The 26,225-nt window shown below is 40.1% G+C and overlaps 1 protein-coding gene across 11 annotated transcripts in view; it reads left to right on the top strand.

The window, feature by feature from the left end:
• TASP1 (taspase 1) overlaps positions 1–26,225 on the top strand; it is a 353,923-nt gene that overhangs the window by 326,585 nt on the left and 1,113 nt on the right. The window lies entirely within an intron of this gene.

Raw genomic sequence — 26,225 nt, 5'->3', positions numbered from 1 at the left:
ATTTACACTGACTACAACAAGGGTGGTGTCTCCTTTCGTTTCACCGTGCTCCCTTGGTGGAGATAGTAGTGGTTACCACATTTTGATAAAATGTTACTCTAACCTATAAATATAAACCAACTGACAAGGGAATTCAGAGACACCACAACAGAAATTTTTTCTTTGTTCAAAGTTACAAGAATAGATTCCTCAAACCAGCAATTCAGGCCAATATATTGGTAACAGAAATCTTTCAAAAACCTGTCTGATTAAAGGTCTACTGGCTTAGCAGCATCACAACTTAGGTTTTTTGTGAAATCTAAGATTTTAAGATTTGACTGCAGCATTTCCATTATGCTCTCCTAACTGAATAATTTTTTTTTTAAAAATGAGGGAAAATATTGCTACCTATTGTTAAATTTCTCTTGTGTGAGCCTTGAACACTCAGGCCATCTTCTTAGATGCCACTGAGCCCTGGACAGTGGAGCAGCTATGGGATATATTGACCATGAATTTCTTAAAAAACTCTTCAGTTCCACAGCAGTGACCAGTGACACACAGCCCATATGGATTCATTGGACCATAACTTAGATGTATCTAGAACCTTCTGCATATAAGTTGACCCCAGTCTAAACTAAATATTAGCTGCTTTTAATAATCTGGTCCCCATATTACCCAACAACTGAAGCAGTCTGATTCCTGGCAGGAAGCCTCCTACCTCAAGATGGTAGATTAGATGCCACTAGTAAGCTACATACTCAGAAGGCGTCCCAGACAGCTAAATTTGGCGAGTACACAGGAAAAGTGGCTAATTGGTGATTTTACTTGTACCTTTTATGTTCGCCCAGAATTTCAAATGTAGAAAATTGCATTTCTTTTAGCACGCTCTTAGGACTGCCAGGAGGTCCCACTAGGTCTATTTAGAAAGTTCTTTAGACAAACAGGCGATTGCAGGAGATTATAAAATATGAAAAACAAACTTTAAGACAGAAATTTCCTCAGCCTTAAGTTTATTTCTAAGAGTAGTTTGTAATTTTATTTTTTGCCTAGTTACTCTTTACCAACAATTTCTTCCAAATGATTCATTCAGCATTGCTCCAAAGCAATAAATAGAATAACTATAAAGAGGGAATTCACCATGTTGGAAAGAGCATAAATCTTCTCAGAGGTATTAGCAGGTTATCCATATAAATCTCATTTTAGTCATAGTGTAGGACCAGATCTTTGCAAAGATGCATATGTTTATTACTTAGACTTGTAGACTCACATTAGTTGAAATGAAGTGAACAAACTCTTTATAGTTATAACAACATGGAAAATAATGAAAACATTAATTTCTCTACTTCTACATGGTCACGTAGTCGTCAGTTACAAATGTGAACTTAATATTATGATGTCACCTTCTTAACTTCTAGTATTCAACATTTTAGACAAATATGTGCCTTCCCAGGCAGAGGTGTGCCTGGTGGTTGCCCACAGGACACATAACCATGACGTGTAAATGAAGCAAGTGATTGGGTGACTTTATTACCCGCCATCAGTGAGCAATGATTACATAATATCATTCTCTTTCTTTTGGTTGGAAAGCAAAAGACAAATAACGAAAGGAATATATATATATTTTTTAAATCTCAAAACAAAAAGGTTATGATCTTGATCATGTCACTAGTGTTTAATGCTCACTTCCTAACTTGAAACAAGGTATTTCTTTCTATGATTGCAAAGTATTTAGGATCCCCCATTGACTTGAGGTTGTAAAAGCTTAGGTTTATTACATTAAGTAGCTGAGTGACAGGAGCCGAGTCTACCAGACCTGCGGGATATGTGGAGGTACTAACAGTCACACAGGGCCTGGCATATAGCAGGCATTCCATAGAGGACCCTGTAATGAGTGGTGCCATCGCAAGGCTTATGGTAAAACTTTGGGGCAGGATGGTTTATTGGATGCACGTTTTTCCCCACTGCCCGTCTTTCCTATCCACCACCAGATTTGAGATCAGAAGCTGGATGGAGCAACAGATCAGCCTTTTTTTTTTTTTAAACAAGATTTTTACATAAAAAATTAAATATTTATATAAAATACGAATTTTTCATAAAAATTTTACATTTTAAAAATTCACATGAAAATTCAGATTTTTTTTTTCTTCCTTGTTTTCTCCTATAAAAGCAGAAGTGTTAGGCAACACTGGGGCCCACTTCTATAAGGCAGTGATTGGTGGGAACTATGTGGTAGCCCCCTACTGGGCATTCCACTTTGATAGTCTGACACCCGGCCTGCTTCACTCACAGGCATTTGAGACTGACTCATATTATAGATTTTGAACCTTAAGCCAAGTCTGTCTGCCAGAATACATTTTCATTCCAGTACCATTCATTCAAATAATTTAGCTTCTGTCTTTTGCAAAACCTACATCTTGAAGTGTCCATTCTTTTTAATCCTAAGGGTTAAAATTTTTTCATGATAGCTAAAATGTGTAAATTTTATGTCCTCTAAATAAAGCAATACTATAAATTGGTGAAAACTTAACATTTTGGTAGTAACTGATTGAGACATTTGGACACGGTTGAGCCATTCTCTCTGTTTACATTCCTTTCAAATACTTCTGGATGCGATAAGTGGTGGGTACTGACAGTTGACTTCTCGCTCTCGAGCTGTCATCACTGTGCCACACATGTTTGGACTACACTGCCTGCTGCAGTGCTGAAGGGGTAAAAAGAAACTTAATGTAGGATGAGGCCATATGAACACTTCGCTATTAGGAGATGCTCCAAGTACTTGGAAACAGCTTTTTCTTCACCTGAAATAGAAAAATTAACGTTCTTTTACTGGTGTCTGCTGTAACAGATGAGGAACCACAAAATCCCCCAATTTGTCCCATTGATAGCACTCGTGGATATTATGGTAAAAATGTGAGCAGTTAGAGACTGCTGACTACACCACTCCATGAAAAATTTTTATGGTGTGTATTTTTAGAACAAAAATGGCAAATCTCGACACAACAAGGTCTTCATAGGCAGTTAATAACAAGCCCCGCTGCCCTCTGAATTAAATACACTTCCATCCCAAATTCCTGCAAACTTCCAAAGCCACATGGTCAGACAGGAAGGCCTACCCTTTAAGGTGGTAACATCTTAGGTCAGATGGTGGCCTGAATTTTGCAATATATGTATTCATACACTAGGCTATATTTAGGGCAGAAAAAAATAAATACAATTTGTAACATTGTCATCATCAAAAATGACAAAAAAAGGCATTTCTGCTTGACCTCATTTAATATTAGAGCTAACCAAGGGGATTTTAGCTTTTAAAAAAAAGTCTCAGCTTACTCCAGAGTAGGATTGTGATAAAACACAGCAGCTCCCTTTAAAAAAAAAAAAAAGAATTATTTATTCAACAGATATTTATTGAGTGCCTGTTATATTCAGGCAGTTTTCTAGGCACTGGAGACAAAATAATGAACAAAGAAGATAAGAATACCTGTGCTTGTGGGCTTACATATTCATGGGAGAAACAATAAATAAGGAAAGCATAAACTATGTTTGTGGTCAGTGCTTAAAAGAAATGTGAAGCCAGAAAGGAGGTTAGGAAGCACAGGGGTTACAGCGTTAGGTAGGCCTCACTGAGAAGGTGTCATTTGAGTAACATCTTGGAAGATTTATGGGATCAAGCCAAGAACATTCCAGGCATAAGGAACAGCAGGCACAAAGGCCCTCAAGTAGGAGTGTGCCTGGTGTGTTGGAGGGAGAGAGAGAAGGCCAGTCTTAGTGGGTCAGAGTAAGCAATGGGGGACCCGATCATGTAGGTTCTTATCAGTTATTGTCAGGATTTCGGCCTTTACTCTGAGATGGGAGCAATTGGAGGGTAGTGAGCAGAGGAGTGACATGATCTGACTGACATTTTAAGAGGCAACTGCAGCTGCTGAAAGGGAGGCAGGGTAGAAGGTTGTTGCCACTCATGTGAGCGATAATAATAGCTTAGACTAGAGGTGGTGAGAAGCAGTTGGATTCTGCACAGGTTTTAAGACAGATCCAGTGGGGTTTGCTGATGGTTTGAGTTGAGGTCTGAGGGAAGTAGAGAAGGCAACTATAACTGGCCAAAATTTTATTGGCCTGAACAGCTGGAAGTATGGAGTTTCCATTTACTGAGGTAGGGAAGAAAGTAAGGGGAGTGGGTCTGAGGGGATGTAGCAGGATCGCAGTTTTGGACATGTTAAATTTGGTATGCATATTAGATATCGAGAAAGGTCCCTGGGTGGTGCAAACAGTTTGCACTCGGCTACTAGCTTAAAGGTTGGCAGTTTGAGCCCATGCAGTGGTACAGCAGAAAAAAGGCCTGGCAGTATGCTTTCATAAACATTACAGCCATGAAAATCTGACGGAACAGTTCTACTCTGTAACACATGGAATTGTCGTGAGTCACAACCAATTTGACAGCGACAGGTTTTTGGTTTTTTTTAGATATTGAATGTCAAATAGGTAGCTGGGCGTATGTGTCTGCCGTTCAAGAGAGAGGACTAAGTTGGGGGTGTATATTTGGAAATCTTAGCATCTTAGTGCTTCTTAAAACTGCAACACTGGATGAGATTATTACCCAGGGTATGAGTGCAGACGGAAGAGGTCAAAGTCCTGGGACACTTCCATGTGGGGTAGATGAGGGAACCAGTGAAGGAGAAATGGTGTCCACAGGAGTTTGAGGAGAATCAGGCGAGTGTGGTTTCCTAAATAAAAAAGGAAAACTGCCATCGAGTCAATTCTGAGTCCTAGAAACCAAAAACAGAAAGTCTCTCCAGAAAAGGGCGATCAGCTTTATCAGATGCTGTTGCCGGGTCCAGTAAAATTGGGTCTGAAGGTAGACCATTAGATTCAACCATGTGGAAGTCATTGCTTACCTTGATAAAGAGCAGTTTTTGTGAAGTGGCAAGGCAAAAACGGACTGTAAAGGGTTTAAAGAGAGGATAGAAGGAAAGAATTAGAGATAATAATTGTAGACAAGTCTTTCAAAGAACCTTGCTGTAAATGGAAGGAAAGCAATGGAATGGTAACTGGAGGAGGAGGTAGATCTAGAGAGTTATTATTATTGCCTCTTGTTTCCAGTGCAATCAGATGCTTCACTTTTCTGTCCAAAATACTTCACAGATACTGTTCTAAAAACGAGTGGAGGAAAAGTACTCCAGCTGTTAAGTCCTGGGGCTGCCCACCATTTAGTGGTTAGGGAGATGAGGAAGAACCAGCAGTACTGGCGTATAACAAGGAGACGTTGCAGCACACTCTTCGGAGTATCCCGGATGCAGTTGGAATTAAAGAGAGGTATTCCTGTGCATTGGGGATGAGCTGACTTAAACAGTTGGACAGGTTTCTTTATTTCAGGATGTCTGAGCCTTTCCATTTTCACGTACCTCTTCTAGCTCTGAGAGAGTGGGGGTGCGCTGGAGCAGTCAGGTGGTGGCATTTCCCTTCTATTTGACAGGGCTGCGTTTCTTCAGAGATCTCCTAGGACTCAACAGCAGTCAGCTTGGGAAATGCCGCTGTCTAGGCCTCAGTGCTTCAGCATTGCATGGGTCAGATCAGTAGGAAGCCAGGGAGCAAATGATTGTGACAAGGAGAGCTTTCTTCACAGAGTTCCGTGGCGATTTTTATTTTTATCCCTCCCAAATTCCTTGCTGACAGATAACTGAAATTCTCAGGAAATAGTACATTACACAAATAATAGTTTCTCTCTTTATGATGCTTTAAACATTAGCCTTTCATTTCTTTTCAAATCCAAGATGCCTTTTTCAAACTACAGTAAAATCCATGTTCTCTGGCAGCTTACCAACTAGAAGATTGTAAACTGACATTTTAGATTTTCACCCAGAACAAATCATGGTGATGTTGAGACCTCCCTACCAGGTTCCCTAAGAAGAGGCCACTGGTTGCCTTTTTCCAAGGAAATGCTGGCTGTTATGGATTGAATTGTGTCCCCCCAAAATGTGTGTTAACTTGGCTAGACCATGATTCCCAGTATTGTGTGGTTATCCTCAATTTTGTGATCTGATGTGATTATCCTATGTGTTGTAAATTCTAACCTCTATGATGTTCAGGAGGCAGAATTAGAGGTAGTTATGTTAATGAATCAGAACTCAATCTATAGGATTAGGTTGTATCTTGGGTCAATTGCTTTTGAGATATAAAAGAGTGAATCGTGTAGAGAGGAAAGGGACCTCCTACCACCAAGGATGAAGAGGCTGGAGCAAAGTGTATCCTTTGGACCCAGGGTTCCTGTGCTGAGAAACTCCTAGGTCAGGGCAAGATTGACAATAATGACCTGCCCCCAGAGCTGACAGAGGAAGTCTTCCCCTAAAGCTGTCATCCTGAATTCAGACTTCTAACTTTCTAAACTGTGAGAGAATAAACTTCTCTTTATGAAAGCCATCCACTTGTGGTGTTTCTGTTATAGCAGCACTAGATAAGTAAGACAGTGGCCCAGAGCCTCCACTTACAAACCTGAAGGGAAACTCCAGAATCTCTGCAGGGGTAAGGGGCAGAGGCACCCTGGCCTGTGGGGCTCAGCTAGATCCCCTTCTCTTAGCTCAGCACCTCGTGCCACCATTAACCTCTCAAAGAAGAAATATCTGAGATGTTAAGTTACTTACCTAAGGTCAGACAGCTGCAAAATGGTGGGGCCAGAATTCAAGCCAGACAATCTTAACTCCAGAACTCAAGCTTCTAAGTGCTATACTGTTCTGTCTCCGTTGGTGTGGACATTACTGTTATTTGTTTATTCTTGTTAGCAGTGCTAGAGAGTGGAGTGGGGACAGTTATACCTTCCAGATGGATCTAGAGCAGTAAGAAAAGGACATAGATTATGTTGCTATATGAAACATTCACTATGTCACCCCGCTACGTAATTCAGAAAATATAGGAAAAAATCACAGGAAGAAAAAATTCAGCCCTGGTCATAAATGAATTCTTCTGGAATGTAGCAAGTTATTCCAAATTAACTATTGTTAACATTCTGGTATATTTCCTTCTGTTTTTTTCAACTGTGAATTTTTTGTTTTGTTTTGCTTTTTTTTTCTTTTGTTACAAAATTGCAATTGTATGGGATACATGAAGTTGTATATACTGATTTATTTTCATCTTTTTTTAATATAAAAGTAGTATATGTTCATCTTAGAAAATTTGGAAATTAAGAGAGGAGTAAAGAATATATTTTAAAAAATCAGTCAGTCAATCAATAAAGAACGTAAAATGCCCCTACATTCTCAGTATCCCCCATGGAGTTATGGTATCAGGTATGTCACCATGAGTTGCAATCAATCAACTTGATGGCAACTAACAACCACAGCATCAGGTATGTATTTTTATATAGTCTGCATGCTATACCTGCTTACCTTGCCCACCTGCCCGCCTACCTGCCCACCTGCCTGCCTACTTATCTGTGAGATAGCCTGGGAAGGGGACTTGTCCTTGAAGAGTTACAGAAGGCTGAAAATCCAGCCTGCTGGGCCCCACCTGCCAATATTCTGCTGCAGTGGATCTCACTAGGTGGTCCAAGACCGCCCTCTAAGAACACTACTCTTAAGGTTTACACTGGGGCTAAAGGAGACAGGAAACATAGTCCTAGGACCAATTAATATTCTAATTAGTTCTTAGAAGGGTTGTTTAAAATCTGTAACCTGAATTCTAAGAAAACATAGACATGTGGGTTATTTTTTTAATTTATTTAAACAACATTTAGAGGGTCTTTATTATGTAAAACTATAGAATGTCACAGTCAGAAAGGGCCCCGAAGACCATTGAGTAGTATCTTTCATTTTTACCTCCAAGGATGCCAAAGCCCAGACAGTGACTTTCCTGTCCCACAGACTGCCCAATTCATCAGCAGCAGTTAAGGCCCAAGCCCATTTCTCTGAATCCCAGAATCATCTGGGAAGTTGTTGGTGAAATTTGTGGCAAGCTCTTCTGGGCAAGTCCTATTTGACCCTGAAAAACAAAGTAGTCATGAGCTTCCAGCACTGGAAGGTTGCGTCTTCCTAACAGAACTAGATTTAGAATCCTCCTTTATGGTAACGTCTTGTGGGAGTAAACAAAGCCCTAAATTTGGAATCCAAAGGTTTTTATTCAAGTCTCAGCTTTTCCACTTCCTCTGCAAACCAGGTAGCCATTCTGAGCCTTGCCCTCTTTTTACCTGAAAACTAGATGTAGTGTATATCTTTCTACCAGACAGGGCATTTTGAGGAGATCCTGTCTATGACCTGGAAACTGAAGCATTTTCCAAATATGAGGACTTATTATTAAGATTTCACAAGGAACTAATGTCAGCATCTTGCAAAGACATAATTGCCTTCATAGTAAGATCATGTGGGTTTTCTTCTGTTCCCCCATAATAAATGCAGAATAAATATTTGTTTAATTGTGGAGAGCTTTTGTCACCTTTAGCAACATGGAGGAGTCATAACTCGCCATGGGAGTGGTGGTATACTAGGTAATGTGGGGATTGCTACATTTATGTGGGTGCCTACATAGGGCTTTTAAGCTACAACTAGGAGGGGAATCTCGTCTGATGGTCCCTCCAAAGTGTGGTGTCAGTAGGCATAGTAAAAGAAGTAGCAGAAGTTGCCATGAGACTGGAACAACATGCTGTTCTCGTCAGACACCATTTTAATCTGATTTGAAAGCTCCTTGGACGTAGTATTTATATATGAGAACAGTAGAACTTGCTGCCCTTCCTGCAGCCCTGTTTCAGTCAGTACTAGCAATGAAATTTGCCATAATGCCGTCTTTGTGTTTGGTCCACATTTGCCAGTGGTTCTTTTATGGCATCGTGTTTTAAATGTGGAAAACGAGGTAGGGGCAACATGCAGGAAAATGACTAGCATATGGCATTAATTCCTCATTCTGTTGATATTTCTGATTTGTTAGGTTGAACTTGGGGATCACATCTTTAAATTGCTCTAGGTTATTTATTACTTGAAATTTAAGACAATTGGTGAGATAGAAGTAAAATACTTATTTTTGCATTCATTAACACTGTATGCAAAAGCCAACTGAAGCTGGTGTCAGAGAATGTTAAAACTCTGAGAGGATACTCTACAGATTGTCTAACCCAGAGTCCTCATCTTACAACTCTGAGTCTTTAACTGATTTGCCCAATATCACATAGGCTTAGGGAAGTGAATACCCAGATCTTTTGACCTGTAGTAAAAGGGTTTTTTATTCTGTAAAATATATGCATTATTCCAGGCTGTATTCAGGAGGTTCATGTGAAACCATCAGCTAGTTGAGTACATCTGCTCTCAGGATGCAGCCTGAAGACCAAACTATTTTTAGAGCAATAGACTACATTCCAAGGTTTAATGCCACACACAAAGAATGCTCAGAATATACTTATTCATAAATGTGTCTCCTTGAAAGACAGCTCTTGAAAGCGATGGGCAGGGAACTTCTGGGAAAAGAATGGGGGTGGCAGTGTCTCCTGACTCACACTCATTAAGAAAAAAAGAAACCCACAATAGAAACAAAGCAATAAAAGTCAACCAGATATACTCCCTCTTTCCCTAGAATTGGTCATTTAAGGTCTGTCATGTTTGTGCCAGTAAGAGAAAGCAGGAAATAACTATTATCCCATCAGGTAAGAATTCACTCTGTGGGCATATAAGATGTGCTCAGCTAACAGTAAGGATCTCACAGCACCAAATTCATATGCCGAAAGTAGCGTAGGGAGAAATACGGAAGATGAGCTTGACCTTTGCAGCTAAATGAGTTTTTAGTCAACAAGTCTACTCATTCTGGATTATATTAAGAAAGTTCTTGTGAAACTATCAGTGCGTGAAAAAATAGAAGTTATCTAGGACTCAATAATTTGGAAAACAAGGCAGAATTAACAGGAGAAGGAAAAACGGTAGGGAGAAAGAGTATCTTTCTCTTCAGATAAACCTGCTAATGAAAAGTTGATCAGGAGGCACCAATAGGTCCCTAGGCTTCCTTTCCAGAAGGGAAGATGCCCATGCAGACCAGCCTGCCCTAGTATTTTCCGTGTTCCTCCTAGTGTTGAATTCATCAAAATATCATTAATGCAGCATTACACAACAAATACACAAGGCACACAGCCCCCACCTGACCATCATTTAGGTGGCATATGCCTCTGGTGATCTCTTTGCAAGAGAGTAATATGTGAGCTAAAGTACAATTCTTGTGTAAAGTAAATGAACAGAGAATGTCAGGGCATACTATTTTTACATTTTGTATTAGTCTTAGGAAGTATGTAGGCTTTTATTTTCAGAGTTCTAAGGTCTGCAGTTCAATATTGTCATGATTGTTTCATTTATACAAATCTCTTAAAAAATTTACAATAAACTTACAAACAATAATCAAAATATAAAATGTAAATATCATGAAATATAAAATGTCTAATTTTCAGTTTGTTCTCACTCAATTCCCAACCCTCATTTTTAAGAATCTTTCACTCACTTAACGAATATGTTTTGAGACCTGACCATGTGCCAGGCTGTATTTTAGTACTGAGGAGACAGCAGTAAACAAACAGACAAAACTCCCTACCCTCATGGAGCTTATGGTCCAATGGAGAGACAGTCAATGGATAAGATAAATAAGGAAAATAGGTAGATGGTTAGATACCAGTAAGGAAAATATCAAACACTGAGGCAGCTAGGGAGGGGTGGTCAGTGCAAATCACCCCAACAAGGTGGCTTGTGAGTTAAGATCTGGCAGAAGTGAACTGGTGAGCCACGCCAGCATTGAAAGGAAGAACTTTCTGGGCAGCATGAATGGCACATGTAATGGACTTGAGGACCAGCTCAGAGGCAAGCCTAGAGGAAGCACAAGGAGCAAAGCAAGTGTGGGAAACAGGAGTATTTCAGCTCAGGAAGCTAGTGGAGACCAGATTACAACAACAGGGATGTTGGATTGTACCCTGTACCACTTAAAGATTTCTATCCTAACCCCGATTATCTTTCACAAGAGAGCTTGCTCCTAACTAGTCAGATTGATCTTGAGCAAAGCTTTAATAGGTTAGCTGAGGCAATATTTATTTTGTGCCAGTGCAAAAGGAGCCAACTCATCCTACAGGTACTTTATTTGACTTAAAACAGGTGAGCCTACAGAATACTCATGCAGAGCTAGCAAATCAATCCAGCCAGATAGTTTCTTTGTGTTGGCCGTGTGAAAGTAACTATGTAATTCTTGTATTTCCATCTCTCTTTTGTGCTGTGTGTTTCTAACATAGAATTGACCTGTGGCTGGTGTGAATGAAGAAATGAAATGCTGTTCCATCTCTTTCCAACCCTTATCTCCCTAAATCATGCTTCCTTTGTAATCCCTTGCCATCTTTCTTCCAATAAAACTGTCTTCTTAACATCTCAACTGAGGGGGAAAAAAAAAAAAAATGAGCTGCTTTTGGAGGTTTATTGCTCTGGACAGTGATTAAAAAGCTAAATAATCGAATGTTTACCCTTCTTTATATAAAAGAACATCAAAAAGTCAATGAATGTTCTTAGTGAAAGAATTCTAGCTCCTAATACAGTGAGGGAAACCCAGGTGGCATAGTAGTTAAGTGCTATGGCTAACCAAAAGGTTGGCAGTTAGAATCTACCTGGTGCTCCTCGGAAACTCTATGGGGCAGTTCTACTCTGTCCTGTAGGATCACTACGAGTCGGAATCAACTTGACGGCAGTGGGTTTGGTTTTTTTTTTTTTGGTTTAATACAATGAGGATGATAAAATTAGAGACCCATCCTATTGAAACCCCTAATGAAATAATGGATTTCAGCTCTGATTATCAATGGCTGCTAAAACCACTGGGCAAAAGGCTGATGGAGAATTTTATGATGGAAGGACCAGGCTGCCACCACCTGACCCAGTGGGTTAATCATAACCTTACTGAAAGAGGATCACCAGATGTTATGTGCCTTCTGAACACACACAATAGGAAGAACACAGCCTCACCCATGAAAAACTCTCGCCAATCACCCAGCCACCCGCGACAGGGGCCCAGGGATAACTGGTACCTCCCAGTCCTTACAACAAAATCTTTGGGTGCCCATGGTCCCTCTGCAGAGCTCACCCACCAGCATGCTCTAGGGAACAGAGACGCATTTCCCTCAGAGACACTTGGGGGTCAGTTCTCAGCCCCCTGCCTTGTTCAGAGCATGACCCCCTGCTGCAGTCAGATACGGGTATATACGCCAATCACCCCGTCCCTCTAAGATTGTAGGACAGAGCCTGTACCACACACTTGATATCAGATACCTGGAAACCTGAGTTGAATTCATACAAGAAAACTGAATGGACTCCTAACTGATATACCTGATAACAGCTCTAGCCAACTGGGGACAGGACACCAGAGCTCCAAAGGCGAAAATAATCAAGCTAGCTCACTCAAGCAACCCATAGGGGTATACCAAAGCAAGCAGCTATGACACAGTAAGCAAGCATAAACTAATACAATAACTTATAGATGGCTTGGAGACAACAGTCAGTATCAAGTCACATAAAGAAACAGGCCATGATCACCTCAACAGGCTCTCAAAGCAAAGAATCTAGGGATCTTTTAGATGAAAGTGCATTCCTGAAATTACCAGATGCAGAATACAAAAGTTTAATATATAGAACCCTTCAAGACATCAGGAAGGAAACGAGGCAATACACAGAACAAGCCAAGGAACACACAGATAAAGCAACTAAAGAACTCAGAAAGATTATTCAGGAACATAATGAAAAGTTTAATAAGCTGGAAAAATCCATAGACAGACAGCAATCAGAAATTCAGAAGATTAACAATAAAATTACAGAATTAGATAACTCAATAGAAAGTCAGGAGCAGAACTGAGCAAGTAGAAGCTAGAATTTCTGGACTCAAAGATAAATCACTTGGCACTAATATATTTGAAGAAAAATGAGATAAAAGAATTAAAAAAAATGAAGAAACCTTAAGAATCATGTGGGACTCCATCAAGAGAAATAACCTATGAGTGATTGGAGTACCAGAACAGGGAGGGATAACAGAAAATACAGAGAAAATTGTTGAGGATTTGTTGGCAGAAAACTTCCCTGATATTGTGAAAGATGAGAAGATATCTATCCAAGATGCTCATCGAACACCACATAAGGTAGATCTTGAAAGTCCCCAAGACATATTACAATCAAGCTTGCCAAAACCAAAGATAAGGAGACAATTATAAGAGCAGCGAGGGATAAAAGAAAAGTCACCTACAAGGGAGAGCCAATAAGAATAAGCTCGGACTACTCGGCAGAAACCATGCAGGCAAGAAGGCAATGGGATGACATATTTAAAAAATTGAAGGAAAAAAATTGCCTGCCAAGAATCATATATCCATCAAAACTGTCTCTGAAATATGAAGGTGAAATTAAGACATTTCCAGATAAACACAAGTTCAGGGAATTCGTAAAAACCAAACCAAAACTACAAGATATACTAAAGGGAGTTCTTTGGTTAGAAAATCAATAATATCAGGTATCGACTCAAGACTAGAACACTGGGCAGAGCAACCAGAAGTCAACCCAGACAGGGAAATTGAAAAAAAGAAAAAAACAAAGCAAGATTAAAAAAGAAAAAAAAAAAGCCCAACACAGGTTAACCACAATGTTATTGTATAAAAGAAGACAACATTAAAATAATAGAGGGACTAAGAAATGTAATCATATACCTTCCATATGGAGAGGAAGATACAGCGATACAAAGAAATAAAAGTTAGTTCTAAATTTAGAAAAATAAAGGTAAATAATAAGGTAACCACAAAGGAGACAAGCTACCCTACTCATCAAAATAAAATACAAGGGAAAAATACAGACTCAGCAGAAACAAAATCAACAACAAATATGAGGAAAGGACAATATATAAAGAAAATCTACTCAGCACATAAAATCAAGTGGGAAAAAGAAGCTGTCAGCACACAAAAAAAGACATCAAAATGATAGCAGTAAATTCATACCTATCAATGATTACCCTGAACGTAAATGGACTAAATGTACCAATAAAGAGACAGAGAGTGGCAGAATGGATTAAAAAACAAGATCCGTCTATATGCTGCCTACAAGACACACCTTAGACATAGAGACACGAACAAACTAAAACTCAAACTCAAAGGATGGAAAAAATATATCAAGCAAACAACAGTCAAAAAGCAGGAGTGGCAATATTAATTTCTGACAAATAGACTTTAAAGTTAAATCCATCAAAAATGATAAGGAAGGACACTATATAATGATTATAGGGACAATACACCAAGAAGATATAACCATATTAAATATTTATGCATCCAATGACAGGGCTGCAAGATACATAAAACAAACTCTATCAGCATTGAAAAGTGAAATAAACAGCTCCACAATATTAGTAGGAGACTTCAACACACCACTTTCAGTAAAAGACAGGACATCAAGAAAGAAGCTCAATAAAGACATGGAAGATCTAAATGCCACAATCAACCAACTTGACCTCGTAGACATATACAGAACAGTCCACCCAAAAGCAACCAACTATACTTTCTTTTCTAGTGCACATGGGACATTCTCTAGAATAGACCACATACTAGGCCATAAAGCAAGCCTTAGCAGAATCCAAAACACTGAAATATTACAAAGCATCTTCTCTGACCATAAGGCCATAACAGGAAAAGCAGGGAAAAGAAATGAAACACTCGGAAACTGAACAATACCCTGCTCAAAAAAGACTGAATTATAGAAGACGTTAAGGATGGAATAAAGAAATTCAGAGAATCCAATGAGAACGAAAACACTTCCTATCAGAACCTTTGGGACACAGCAAAAACGGTGCTCAGAGGCCAGTTTATATCAATAAATGCACACATCCAAAAAAAGAAAGGGCCAAAATCAAAGAACTATCCCTACAACTTGAACAAATAGAAAGAGAGCAACAAAAGAAACCCACAGTCACCAGAAGAAAACAAATAATAAAAATTAGAGCTGAACTAAATTAAATAAAAACCACTAAAAGAGAAAAACAATTGAAAGAATTAACAAGACCAAAAGCTAGTTTTTCGAAAACTCAACAAAATTGATAAACCATTGGCCAAACTGACAAAAGAAAAACAGGAGAGGAAGCAGATAACCCAAATAAGAAATGAGATGGACGATATTACAGTAGACCCAACTGAAATTAAAAGAATCATATCAGATTACTATGAAAAACTGTACTCAAATTTGAAAACCTAGAAGGAATGGATGAATTCCTAGAAACACACTACCTACCTAAACTAACACAAACAGAGGTAGAACAACTAAATAGACCCATAACAAAAGAAGAGCTTGAAAAGGTAATCAAAAAACTCCCAACAAAAAAAAAAAAAACCCAGGTCCAGACGGCTTCACTGCAGAGTTCTACCAAACTTTCAGAGAAGAGTTAACACCACTACTACTAAAGGAATTTCAGAGCATAGAAAAGGATAGAATACTAGCAAATTCATTCTATGAAGCCACCATATCCCTGATACCAAAACCAGGTAAAGACACCACAAGAAAAGAAAATTATAGACCTATATCCCTCATGAATGTAGATGCAAAAATCCTCAACAAAATTCTAGCCAATAGAATTCAACAACATATCAAAAAAAATAATTCACCATGACCAAGTGGGATTCATACCAGGTACGCAGAGATGGTTCAACATTAGAAAAACAATTAATGTAATCCACCACATAAATAAAACAAAAGACAAGAATCACTTGATTTTATCAATTGTTGCAGAAAAGGCATTTGACAAAGTTCAACACTCATTCATGATAAAAACTCTCAGCAAAATAGGAATAAAAGGAAAACTTCTCTACATAATAAAGAGGATTTATACAAAGCCAACAGCCAACATCACCCTAAACGGAGAGAGCCTGAAAACATTCCCGTTGAGATCGGGAACCAGACAAGTGTGCCCTTTATCACCACTCTTATTCAACATTGTGCTGGAGGTCCTAGCCAGAGCAATTAGGCTAGATAAAGAAATAAAGGGCATCCAGATTTGAAAGGAAGAAGGAAAAGTATCTCTATTTGCAGATGACATGATCTTATACACAGAAAACCCTAAGAAATCCTCCAAAAAACTACTGAAACTAATAGAGTTCAGCAGAGTATCGGGATACAAGATAAACATACAAAAATCAGTTGGATTCCTCTACACCAACAAAAAGAACATCCAAGAGGAAATCACCAAATCAATGCCATTTACAGTAGCCCCCAAGAAGATAAAATACTTAGGAATAAATCTTACCAGACATGTAAAAGACTTATACAAAGAAAACTACAGTACACTTCTGCAAGAAGCCAAAAGAGACTTACATGAGTGGAAGAACATACCTTGCTCATGGATAGGAAGACTTAACATTATAAAAATCTCTATTCTACCAAAAGCGATCTATACATTTAATGCAATTCCAATCTAAATCCCAACGACATTCTTTAATGAGACGGAGAAACAAATCACCAATTTCATATGGAAGGGAAAGAGGCCCTGGATAAATAAGGCATTGCTGAAAAAGAAGACCAAAGTAGGAGGCCTTACTTTACCTGATTTTAGAACCTATTATACCGCCCAGTAGTCAGAACAGCCTGGTACTGGTACAACAACAGATACATGGACCAATGGACTAGAATTGAGAATCCAGACATAAATCCATCCACATATGAGCAGCTGATATTTGACAAAGGCCCCAAAACAGTTAAATAGGGAAAAGACAGACTTTTTAACAAATAGTGCTGGCATAACTGGATATCCATCTGCAAAAAAATGAAACAAGACCCATACCTCACTCCATGCACAAAAACTAACTCAAAATGGATCAAAGACCTAAATATAAAATCTAAAACGATAAAGATCACGGAAGAAAAAATAGGGACGTTAGGAGCCCTAATACATGGCATAAACAGTATACAAAACATTACTAACAAGGCAGAAGAAAAACTAGATAACTAGGAGCTCCTAATAATCAAACACCTATGCTCATCCAAAGACTTCACCAAAAGAGTAAAAAGACTATATGCAGACTGGAAAAAAGTTTTTAGCTATGACATTTCTGATCAGCGCCTGATCTCTAAAATCTACATGATACTGCAAAAACTCAACTGCAAAAAGACAACCCAATTAAAAAATGGGCAAAAGATATGAATAGACACTTCACTAAAGAAGACATTCAGGTAGCTAACGGTTGTATGAGGAAATGTTCACTATCATGCCATTAGAGAAATGCAGATCAAAACTACAATGAGATTTCATCTCATTCCAACAAGGCTGGCATTAATCCAAAAAACACAAAATAATAAATGTTGGAGAGGTTGTGGAGAGATTTGGAATACTTATACACTGCTGGTGGGAATGTCAAGTGGTACAACCACTTTGGAAATCAATTTGGTTCTTCCTTAAAAAGCTAGAAATAGAACTACCATACCATCCAGCAATCCCAGTCCTTGGAATATATCCTAGAGAAATAAGAGCCTTTACACAAACAGATATATGCACACCCATGTTTATTGCAGCACTGTTTACAATAGCAAAAACATGGAAGCAACCAAGGTGCCCATCAATGGATGACTGGATAAATTATGGTATATTCACACAATGGAATACTACGCATCGATAAAGAACAGTGAGGAATCTGTGAAACATTTCATAACATGGAGGAACCTGGAAGGCATTATGCTCAGTGAAATTAGTCAGTTGCAAAAGGACAAATATTGTATAAGACCGCTATTACAAGAACTTGAGAAATAGTTTAAACTGAGAAGAAAACTTTCTTTTGTGGCTACGAGAAGGGGGAGGGAGGAAGGGTGGGAAAGGGGTACTCACTAATTAGATAGTAGATAAGAACTACTTTAGGTGAAGGGAAAGACAGCACACAGTACAGCGGAGGTCAGCACAATTGGACTAAACCAAAAGCAAAGAAGTTTCCTGAATAAACTGAATGCTTCGAAGGCTGGTGTAGCAGGGGCAAGGGTCTGGGGACCATGGTTTCAGGGGACATCTAAGTCAATTGGCATAATAAAATCTATTAACAAAACATTCTGCATCCCACTTTGAAGAGTGGTGTCTGGGGTCTTAAACGCTAGCAAGCAGCCATCTAAGATGCGTCAATTGGTCTCAACCCACCTGGATCAAAGGAGAATAAGGAACACCAAGGACACAAGGTGATTACAAGCCCAAGAGACAGAAAGGGCCACCTGAACCGGTGACTACATCATCCTGAGACCAGAAGAACTAGATGGTGCCCGGCTACAACTGATGACTGCCCTGACAGGGAACACAACAGAGAACCCCTGAGGGAGCAGGAGAGCAGTGGGATGCAGACCCCAAATTCTCATAAGACCAGACTTAATAGTCTAACTGAGACTGGCACGACCCCGGTGGTCATGGCCCCCAGACTTTCTATTGCCCCAGGACAGGAACCATTCCCGAAGCTAACTCTTCAGACATGGATTGGACTGGACAATGGGTTGGAGAGGGATGCTGGTGAGGAGTGAGCTTCTTGGATCAGGTGGACACTTGAGACTATGTTGGCATCTCCTGCCTGGAGGGGAGATGAGAGGGTGGAGGGGGTTAGAAGCTGGCGAAATGGACACAGAAAGAAAGAGGGGAGGGAGACAGCAGGCTGTCTCATTAGGAGGAGAGTAATTGGGAGTGTGTAGCAAGGTGTATATGGGTTTTTGTGTGAGAGACTGACGATTTGTAAACTTTCACTTAAAGCACAATAAAAATTATTTAAGAAAAAAAAACTTGCCAAAAATGCCTTTCTAAAGAAGATAGCTGCCATTTTGCTTTGGTGAGGAAATGCAAGGTACAAAACGGTGGTGGTAATGGTAACGCCAGCGTCAGAACCGACCTAACTAAAAGGGGGATGATGCAGATGAAGATCAGCCCAAGGCGCATCCCCTATGAGGTGGAGGTCAGACATACCTCTACAATTCAACCTTTCTACCAATTCTGACACCAGCCGTCCCTCCCACAGCACTCTCTACTTCTCTGCTGGGTTCAATTCCATTGTAGTGGCCACACAGAGCTCACAGAGCTTACTTACAGTTAAGTGGTTTATTAAGGAAGCAGCAGGGTATAGGTCAGTATCAGGATCAGCATCAGGCAGCATGTAGGCAAAGTCTACCTTCTTCAGTGCAGGACAGTTCTCTCAGCTCCTCTCAGCCCTGCAGGCCTCCTCTCAGCCACTTCAGGACAGGCTCCTCTCAGGTGCCTCAGGACAGGCTCCTCTCCTCCCCCTCAGGACAGGCTCCTCTCCATCCCCTCAGAACAGGCTTCTCTTGGCCCTGCCATCTGTCACCACCCGCTCTGCTGCAGGGCCCCTTCTGGGCCTGTCACCATCTTCAGTGTTGCATCCCTTGACCTGTGTTACAGCTGTTTTAGAAGGTTCCTTGCCTGCTCTCTCTCTCTCTCTGCCAGTCCCTTCTTTCTCCTTCCTGCTTCTTGTCTTTCTGCTTCTTTATGTCTTTGAAACCTCTGTGGGCTTGACTGTGTATATATACAAACTGCTGGCCAATTTCAAGGCACAGCCATCCCACCAGGGCTATGAACTGACCAATTCCCTCTAGGTAGGCCACAGATACTTCATTTGCATAGTCTACTGGCCAATCCCTGCAAGGTGCTTACCAATCACAGGGAAGGCTGCAGCCCAGGGCCAGATAAAATATCAAACCACTGTTTACAGTTTACCTAGGAAATGTAACAAACCCTTTGGGGTATAAAACTAGGGCAAAGGTAACTCCTCAGGGCTTGGTACAGGGGAGGGGAGGGCTCTCAAAATGTTTTTCCAAAGAACCAAGGCAAAAGTCCACATAAAGGAGTTCATTTCACCACACAAAGGTTGCCAGATTTTTCAAGAGAAGATAGAAAGCAAGATGCTTGGGTGCAACCTCCCCATTTTTTAATATTTTCTATTAATTTTTTTAAAGTTGGAGACAGTGTATGGCCCAAACCAAATAAACCTGTTACCTCTTCCTGATTCAGGCTCAGCAGGCCATTTCACATCCCACTGTCTCTAGTTTTCCTTGCCCCTCCAATGCCACAGCCTTCAGAAGTGGTCCTAGTTCCTTTGATCTGTCCCCTCCCTTTCTGGACGTCTGTGGTGTTTATGGTTGGGTATCCTACCCTTATAGCGCATGGTCATGTGATTTTGTTAGTGGCTTTCTACTCATTTGTCTTCCAACAAAATTTCGGGTTCCCTGAAGGCGGTTGGCCAGTATTATACCACTTTGGTTTTCTTCATAGCGCCCAAGCATGTTGAGCTGATTGTTTCTGAGACTTAGTTCAGTAATACAGCAAGCTGGTATACGATCAAACTCTTTGTTGAAGTTGTTTTTAGCTAGTGTCGGGTTGGCCCCCGACTCATGGTAGCCCCACGCACAGTGGGATCAGACTGTTCTCATTTGCTGATTTTTGGACGTAGACCACCAGGCATTTCTTCCTAGTCTGTCTTAGTCTGGAAACACTGCTGACACCGGTTCAGCATCATAGAAAAACGCAAGCCCCCACTTAGAAATGGGTGGTGACTGCACCTGAGGTGCATGGGCCAGGAGTCAGGTCTGGGTCTCCTGCGTGGAAGGCAAGAATTGCCAGCACTGGACTACCATTGTCCCCCAATCAAACCCTTCACAGTTGGGAAATACTTAACAACTGTTAGTTATTTTATCGGTAGCAGCAAATCAGCAACATCAAAAAGGCTGCCTAAAAATGCCCATAAATCTTCAGTTTTACCTATTGGCGTGTAACAAATTTTTCATTAAAACATCTTATTATATTTTTGCAGACTATAAAACTTTTCAAATAGAATTTCTCAATTCTGGAACATCCAATAATATATAATAGAGATTGTGTTGGACAATGTGTTATCACTATGTGTTTGTCTGAATAATAATAATAATAATACCTAACAGTTCTTGAGGTATGCTTTTTTTGCATGCAGTATCTCATGTAGTCCTTATCAGCTCTGTGATGTAAATGTTACTCTTTTTAAAAAAGATGGGAGCTCGCAAAGTTAAGTAAGCAGCAGAGGTCACACAGCAAGTAAGTACACAGGCCTAGATTGGACCAATATTGGTTAAGATAACACCAGCTGCTGTAACAAGCAAACCCCAAAGTATATAGTAGGTCAAACACAGTAAAAGTGTGTTCCTCACTCACATAAAATCCAAAATTGGGGTTCCTGATAGGTGGAAGACTCTCCTCCAAGTAGTGACTCAGAGTTCCAGGCTCCTTCTGTCAGATGGGCCTCAAGGACATCAGAAAAAGAATATGGAGAATAATGGTGCCTAGGAAGATTTTCTGCCAGGCCCGGTGGTATCACGCTAGTCCTGTGTAGACACACCTAACTGCACAGCGGGCTGGGAAATATATTCTAGCTGTGTGTCTAAGAAGAGGAGATGGCTCCAAATCCAAGGTGTTTGGATTCTGCAAGCCATGGTCATAGTCATTATGATAAACTGTCTCTTTAGATTAACTTTAGAACTGGACATAAAATGTTGTATGCTTTGTCTACTTCTTTTAGCTGCACCAGGTGATGAAAACACCTCCACTCTATTTCGAAATGCTATTTCTTAAGTCTCTCCGCTGCTAAGTGGTTTTTTTCTTTTTTTTCTTCACTGTCATTTGTTCTTTGTAAATGCCTACACTGCTTTGACTGGAGTATTTTGCTTCAAGCTCTCTATACTTTTTTAAAAACAGAAAACCAAACCCTCAGAATTGTGAAACCGTGAACAAAACATTTCCGAGAGCTTTTTTTGGACTGTGCCTGTCTAGATTTTGTTTTCCTGACCCCACCAAAGGAGGGTAATGACTTAAGAGAATCTTCCCTTGACTCTTGTGGCAGATCTTGATCAAATTTCCTAAAAGTGGAAAGATGGTTGTATGTTGAGTAGAGAGGCAGAGGATTAACATCGCTAAATAAAGGCTTTGTGACCTTTACAATTAAATAGTATGTTTGTAGTTTTCCTAGAAACCACACAAGAACAATTACTAAGGTGGTCTTATAAGATTTAAAGACATGAGTATCAAAGGAAATCTTAGCTACTACTTAGATTGTGATTAGAAGGTTAAGTAATTATGTAATACCTTTTTTTTTTTTTTCTTGCTTTGACTTTCTCATTTCGAAATTCTCAGGCTAAAGGTGTTGTTAATACAATGTGTTTGGTTTTGTAAAGAGATACAGCCCTAAGAATATTGGCTTTGAATAGTCTATATAGAAGTTGATAGTTCTTCAAGGAGTGTTAACCTCAAGGATCTGTCTTTGCTGCTCAGGGAATTAACAAGAGGGCGGAGACTATAACTTACAAAGCCATTGGATTTCATTGATGTGGAGCTGTTACCAACTAAGAAATCTAAAGCTCCAGCCGTATTCTATCAGCACAATTAATTTGGACAGTGGAAAAATTTAGTGCCTCTACTTTTTTAATCTACTTTAAAAGAATCTTTGATGTGCCAAGCTAGTTTGACTCTTTTACCAGTCAGGTTTATCATACTAGTGAAAACACTTGAGATTCTGTGTGCATGTAAACATAGCCCAGGAAAGTATGTTTCAGGGACTTATTCACTCAATGAGCATTGCCAGAGTGTGTCTTCTGTGTCAAGCACTTTGACAGGTTCAGGGAACACAGAGGTGTGGGGAAAACAAGCTCCCGCCTTCAAATGACTTTCAGTTACAGGGACCTAAAAACTAACATGCAGTCAGGAAATAAGACGTTTGCATCCTGGTAGAAAAAATACGCAGACGGGTGCTATAGGAGCTAGAAGGAGGGCTTCTGGGTTGAGTGGAGGCCTGGTCAAGGAAGGAGTTTTTTGAGAAAGGACCAGAAAAGGATATTAGAGGCATGAAACCATGTGTATCAAGGCATAAGAGTGGGACATGAGGCACAGAGTGGAGGGAGAGGAGCCAAAATTGATCAGCCTTTGCTTTTTCACATATGATTTTCACGTGTTATCTCCCATTAATTGCAAATTCCAGTGAAAATACATTAAGAGTAATGTGTGCTATTTAAACAGTTTTAAAGTCACCTTGATAAGCTATTACGTGCGCTGGATACTTTGAGAATTTGCACAGTCCATAGACGTCACTCAATATAAAATACTTTCTTGTACCTTTAAGTGCTGACATCAAAGTTCATTGTAGAAGTGGTCTATTTTTAAGCTCAAGATAAGTTCAAACTCATTTCTCTCAAAAAAAAAAAAAAATTTTTGGAGATAAATACCCAAATAAGACACTCTTAAAAAACACCCTCTGCTCACATTGAAATATCCGCAGAAAAGCTTCAAATACACCTTGGCTCAAAACTTCTCAGACAAAAGTCACTTATTTTCTGATGAATCAGATTACTTTGCTGGATGAAACTGGTGAAGTGTTGACGTTTGGATGGTTAACCATTTTCTTCTCTTCAACACAAAGATCATTCTTGTGTTTTGTCAGCGTATCCTCCCTCTTGACTAGATGATGACGTAGGAAAGGGGGAATCCTGAGAAGTTAAACTTAACAACTAGTTTGTCTAGTTGAGCATTTCTAACTGTTTTATGTAAACAGTTTAATTTATATAAACCTGAATGTATTTTTGAAGTATTTTGCCCAAGTACTGCTAATAAATATCTCATGACCATTGTCATCTTCTCCAGTCCCCTTTTCTTTTCTCCCCTGCCTCTTTGATGTTTTGTGTCTTTACTCAGTTTATTTATATGTTCTTCTGTTGTAAATTTGGTGAGGGGTTTGGTGAGGTTAAGTTTGGATTGGCTGTCACTGTTTTTGCAAACCTCAAGGGATTGCTGTCAGCCCCCCACCCCCCACCCCCCCCCCCTCCCCGGACCATTAGACAGCAATTTCTTCCTTCTAGTTCTGGGTCTTTTCCTTGGTCAACAGGAAATTGGTTGCTTTAAGACCAACATCCATCCCCCTGGTCAAGATGCAGGCCATCTGGTTGAACCTAGTAAATCACTGATTTTTTTTAAACGATTATTTTATTCTCTGTACCCTGGACCACCAGGATTGCCAGGAGTTCCCATTGTTTTCTCCCAAAATCTCTGGGGGAAATATGCTGTTGGCTTTTCCCACGAGCCATCTTTCAAAGGGCAGATATTTTAATCAACCTGATTGGAAAATTCAAACCTATTTATAAACAGAACTGTGTGGTTCCCCCTGTGGGTATCTACATCATGGAGTAATTCCTAGCTAGCCCCATCTCTTGGCATCTTATAGAGAGCTGTTCTGGACCAGGTAGGAAATGATCGTTTCTGCTTTATTTTTAATCCCTATCATAGCTGCATACCTATGTTCATGACTAAAAAGAATGAGATTGGGGTAAAATTGACTTTGAGGGGCTTCTGTTCTCTCAGGGACCTTTTTTTTTTTTTTTGCTTTAAGAACACCTTTTTAAAAAAACTGGCGGATGATGCCTGGGGTAAAAAAGTTCTCTCACTTCGTGTGAATTTCTGAAAAAGTGACCCCGTCAACACAGACCCCACCAAATTGTGGGGTTTGAGCTTTATGTGCCTGATATGACAGGGGTAGTAGAAACAAACAGCATCCTTTCCCCTTCTCACTCCTCCCTCTAGGTAAATGAGGCATCAAGAAACAAAAAAGCCACAAGTTCTAAGGTAAAATATATCAGTGTGATAAGACCCAAGTTTGGCCATCAGATGCAATAATGAGGCCAGATTCTGGGGTATGGTTCCCAGAGGCCTGATTCAAGTCAGTGAACTCAAGGGATCTTTGAATCCCCGGAGGTATCACAGAGACCTGTCTTGCTGTAGCTAGGCACTGCAAAGTCAACTGACCTAACTCCTGTATGTTACAGACCGCTTGATGGCTTGCACAGAGAAAAACTTAGTACCCAGGGAGCAGTTCCTGCTCTCCAGAACTTTCCGAATTGCTTACTTATATCAGCTGTTCTAATCAACCTTGTCCATTTGGTCCCAGAAAATAATGTCTCTCTGCCTTCAAACTATAAAACAACTAGCTTACTGTTATTCCACCTAAAACGTATGTTTATTTCATTCTTGGTTGCATAAGAGGACATCAGTCCTACCCTAGGCTTGGCCAACTCACCAACCTCATCTGACAGCCACTCTCTGGGGACTTGAACTCACTGTGTTCCATAAACCTGTTGCTGTCAAGTTGGTTCCAACTCATAGCGACCTTATGGGACAGAGTAGAACTGCCTATAGAGTTTCCAAGGAGCGCCTGACAGATTCAAACTGCCAACCCTTTGGTTAGCAGCCATAACACTTAACTACTATGCCACCAGGGTTTCCCACTGCAGTTCAGTCCCTAGGAAAAGCTTGTTTAGAAAAGCAGAATTAGAGAGGATTACCTGAAGGACATGAAGTCACTTTGTTCCTTTTAGAAACTCCCGATGTTTATCTATCCCTGGATTAAGCCAGACCATCAAAAAAAGGAATTCCTGGCTAACGTCATCCTGACCCTTTGTGAACAGCTTTTACTGACTTCCACTCGGGCCTCCAGCCCATGCCTCCACTGAGTGATACTATAACACTCAGCCCTACGAAACTCTTTGTTGTAGAGTCGATGTCTTCACTCTTCCCAGTGTACACTGTGCCCTCTTTATGAAGAGCCACAGGAAAAATTGTTCCATGGTCCCAGTACCAAGAACAGTTATTCTTGTCTGTGCAGTTAGTTTGCTTTTATCCTGTAAACTACATGAATCATATAGCTGGTCATGAACCCTAGGAAGGTGAGAGACAGGACAGCAGCCTGCCTCCAGCAAGGGTGCACAACTCCATAGCCTAGATTTTGAATTTTACTCTTGCTCCTGTCTTTTTATTTTACAAGCTCTTTTTTGTCTTTTTTTTTTTTTTTTCATTTTCTCACTTACTTTAGGTTACGGTATTGTCTAAATTTTTGTAAGCTACTTAAGTCCTTGAAGGAAAACATTGTGGGTATAAACATTGATCAAGTATTCTTAATTTCCTGAATGTTTAGAGGCCAAAATGTATATAATTTATTAGCTTCAAGATAGCTGGAATAATCTCAATACATACAGTTGTCACCAAACATCATTGTTCTGAACAGCACCTAAGCGATAAGTTCTGTGCTGTCAGGGGCCTTGGGGATCCTGGTCACTTCTCTCCAGTTGCTAGCGCTGTGTCTAGAATGTAGTAGCTGCTCAGTAACAGAGTCTTCTGCTACCATCACCAGGGCCTGTGGATGCGCAGAAGAAAAGTGAAGCCATAACGCTGTGGTATTTCCTCCACCTTCACTGGTTGTAGGGGGACACGGGCAGGCC

The sequence above is a fragment of the Elephas maximus genome, chromosome 25 (genome assembly GCF_024166365.1).
Source record: "Elephas maximus indicus isolate mEleMax1 chromosome 25, mEleMax1 primary haplotype, whole genome shotgun sequence".
Classification (NCBI taxonomy): Eukaryota; Metazoa; Chordata; class Mammalia; order Proboscidea; family Elephantidae; genus Elephas; species Elephas maximus.
Note: the sequence above shows the minus strand (reverse complement) of the source record. Positions and strands in the feature narration are given on the sequence as shown.